The sequence below is a fragment of the Halyomorpha halys genome, unplaced genomic scaffold (assembly GCF_000696795.3).
Source record: "Halyomorpha halys isolate HHAL.00 unplaced genomic scaffold, Hhal_1.1 Scaffold1649.1, whole genome shotgun sequence".
In the NCBI taxonomy this organism is placed as follows: Eukaryota; Metazoa; Arthropoda; class Insecta; order Hemiptera; family Pentatomidae; genus Halyomorpha; species Halyomorpha halys.
Genome location: NW_027110978.1, coordinates 34562 through 38564, shown reverse-complemented (window position 1 = coordinate 38564; position 4003 = coordinate 34562). Strand labels below are relative to the sequence as shown.

Here is a 4003-nt window from a genome sequence, read left to right as displayed (position 1 = left end):
GCGGGTAAGAAAAATGGATAAAAGTGGAGAAAATAAGGGGTAAGAGTAAAATAAAGAAAGGGGAAAGAAAACAAAAAAAGAATAAAAACGAACCTGTTGGCTAGAAAATCAAACGCCTAATGGCGTTTACTGATAGGTTATTATTATTATTAGGTTTTTATTGTTATTAGGTTATTATTATTATTAATAGGTTAATACAACTTATTTGTGTTTTTCATTGACCGCACCCCCAACAATCTTCTCCTCGTTATGTAGGCATATTGTATATACATATGTAGATAAAACCAAATGAATGAAAAATCAATGAGTAAATCGAAAAAAAATTATTGTATATGATAATCTCAATATTCATAAGCTAATAATATAGATTTTGAATACTTGAGAGAGGAAAATTTTATTTAGAGGTATTGTGTATTTTTCATCTAATTTTCTAATAAATCGCATATCAAATAAGCGTTTAATGTATATACACCACTTTAAACGGCTCATACATATGTTTTATAAATACAAAACATAATAAACGTCGAATTTTTTCTCTATGTATCTTTTATTTTTTGTAAACTTTTGAGGACATTGTGTTGAGGAAATTTCGTATTGTTGGTTCTTATTTAGAGCTATTATATTAATCCGTACATTAAAATGTTTGTAGACAATAAATTTCATAAAACTCGTTTTGCGTGACCATGTAATGAAAACCGCTACCTATCGGTGAAAAATGGAGCGATGGAATGTAATAATTGGCAGTCTAACAAAAATGAATTAGACCTTGAACAGTTATATACATAAAATAGATTAAAAAGTAATATCAATCTATAGGAAAAACGAAGGATTTAATTAATTTAATTAATCTTTCTTGAAAGAGCTCTTAGGGTTTAAAGAACACAAGGAAAAAACGAGTAAATTTTGTTTATTTCTGGATAAACAAGAAAATTCAAACAATTTTTGAAAGAATTTTAAAATTTAAATTCTTATAAATGTTGTTCTTTTTTTAATTTAATCACTGAGTTTCACAGCTGTATTTAAAACATATACAAGTAAACCTGATGTGAGTTAAACAATGACATGATACAGATATGTGGAGAATCTACACTTTGAACACCAATAACATTTCTATAAGCGAAGATCTCGAGATGATCTTCTTTTCAGTCGCCTTGGAGGATTATCAAGCAATGGAGGACAGAAGCCAGGTTAGAAACAAGTGGTCAGGAAGTTTATCATGGAAGGATCGATATCTGGATCTGGCCAAATTGGCGATATTGAGCTCCTGATGGATGAGTTGATTTCTGTCAAAGTAAGGATTTTAGCTTGTAAAGACTGAATAGAAGAAGAATTCGATGGTTTAGTGGAGCTCCAAAACTCAACTCCAAATACGCCTTATTATAGATGAGTCTTGTGTAATTAAAAATAAATTTAGACCGTTTGTCTAAGTTTTGTAATAGTCGTAATCGACGAGTAGTTTTCTGTCTTTCAGTCTTATATAGGGATTCCAACTTAGTCGTTTGTCCAGATGTAGTTTCTTGAATGTAGAATACTATTTCAAGACTGAACAAATTATATTTTGTGACTTGATAATCTCATGCCGTATCCCGGAAATTGAGATTGCTTGATATCCCAATCCCAATCCCGGATTGTTATCAAGCAATCTCCAAAACACCTGACAAAGATCAAGTGATTCGCTATTTAGAAACCTGTAACCTGTAGCACACAAACTGACTGTTAATAAGCAGTGCCACTTCAAGCAAAAGTATTAGTAAACATGAAATTTTAAATACTGACGTAATTTATTTGTTTAAATGACGTATGAAAAAAAAAATACGTCAATGGAAGAAGGACTGTTTTATGAAACCAATTGTGTTTATATTCAAATGGATTTCTGTGTCCTTGGGCAACGAGGAAAAAAATATTTCAATCGGAAAAAAATGTAAGACTAGAAAAAAAAAAACTAAAGTAAATGGTCTGGATTTGAGTACAAAAAATAGCAGAAAAAAATATTGATTAAGCAATTTGCTAGTAGTACAAGAGCCGGGGAGAAAAAAAAGGCAGTTATTTCACCCAAATTATTGATTAATTTAATGAAAATTATGCATAATTAATAGTCAAAATTGATGAGTCTGGCTAATTAGGTAGGGGGAATAAAAAATGGCGGCTGTTTCAAAAAGTTTTAAAGAAAATTAATTTTTCATGCGGAGCTCTATATCTTTAAAACAACCTACAACACTAGAAAACCTAAGATAATATCATTTAAAGTAGATTAAATTCACTATAATATGAGCCCTAATAGAGCTATTTACGTTTAATAGTTCTCAGGATATTGCTTTTTTAAAAAGAAAATTTTCCTAAAAAATGCCGAAAAATTAGTAGTTTGTGAATTTATTTTGATAAATGTATATATCAAAAACCATTCAACGGACAGATGTCTATTAGGACTAAAATTAAAACTAGTTAAATATACGATAAAGTAGCTTATAAACTTTATCTTCTGAGGAGCAGTGGTTTTATATTTGACAAAATAATTCATAATAATAAAAAAATTTTAATTTCAAATGTTCTGATACAATTATTAAAAAAATATATCTCAGGAACTATAAGGCGTACATATGTCTTCCAGCATTCAACAAAAAGGTGATTTAACTAATCTATGACACGTATCTTCGTAGGGGTAGTAATTTTTACTATATTCGTTTATGAATATAAATTTTTCACATGGCATTTTGTCTGAACAACTAGAAATTAACTTATATTAGCGAACATTATTGAACTACTACTCATACGAAAATTAACATCTAAACTACTTTATAGTCAATTAAACTAGCTTTAATTTGAGTGCTAAGAGACTTCTGTTCGTCAAATGGTTTCTGGAGATATAGGACTTCTCGAAATAAATTCATTAACTTCTGATTTTGGAGTGCATTTTGTATGAAATGTTGCTTTATAAAAAGCTATATTTCAGGAACTATTATACGCAAATAAGTCTTTATAGCTCATATTTTAGTATATTTACTCTGCTTTAAATGATGTTCTCCTAGGTTTTCTAATATTGGTAGTTTTAAAGATATAGAGCTCCGAATGGAAAATATATATATTTTCTCAACGTTTAGAACAGCTACCATTTTTTATTCCTCCTACCTATTCCTGGCTGACTCATTAATTTTAACTAGTAATTATACAAAGTTTTTATTAAATTAATAAAAAATTGTGGTGAAATAACTGCCTTTTTTCTTCTCTTGGGGTCTTGTACTGTATGCTTCATCAGCATAAAGGACAAGATGCAAACATAGTAATGAATGATAAGACTATAATAATATTCACAGAAAATTATACAGAAAAGTAACAAAGTGAACTAAAGGAATATGAATATAAATAAATGGAATCATAAATAATAACAAGCAAAGTTATGAATGGTAGACTTGAAAATCTGGAGTGGTGGGCGCATAATACAACTTTCACTTAACATCCCATCTGCGTCCCAAACTTTTGTCTAGATTATTGGGGTAGAATTGATATTTAATCATTATTTATGTAATTTAAAAAAAAAATTAATAAATCTAAGGAGCTGCGTGGTAAGGCACGATGCTACTAACTCCAAGGACCTGGATTAGAATCTGCATAGCATTTTATTTAATCATAAAATTAATTAATATTTTCCATTATTTAATATTGTCCAATCCGGCTGGGTAGATAATTATTTTCTGTTACAATGTAGCTGTGAATCATCCCTGTGGGTTCTACAGCCCTCCTGGGATACACCCAGCCTCGTAAAGTGGGTACGGTTAGTTGGGGAAAATTCTGACGGTTGAGCATGATCTTGAAAAAATCACATAGTTGTACAACCGTTGTTCAAAAAACATTGCTTCCTTATAAAGTACTAAGCCCATGACCCTTCTTCATGGGTCGTAGGTTCACTTTATATAAACAAAATTAAAGCTACTTTAGATGAAAAGTTTTAATGAATAAACTTTATATAAGTAGCTTTAATAAACAAAATTAAAGCTACTTTAGATGA

The 4003-nt window shown here is 29.7% G+C and overlaps 1 protein-coding gene across 11 annotated transcripts in view; it reads right to left on the bottom strand.

Annotated features, from left to right (window-relative positions):
- The window catches only part of LOC106690296 (serine/threonine-protein kinase OSR1), a 50537-nt gene that overhangs the window by 28870 nt on the left and 17664 nt on the right, over positions 1 to 4003 (bottom strand). The gene's annotated exons all lie outside the window — the stretch shown is intronic.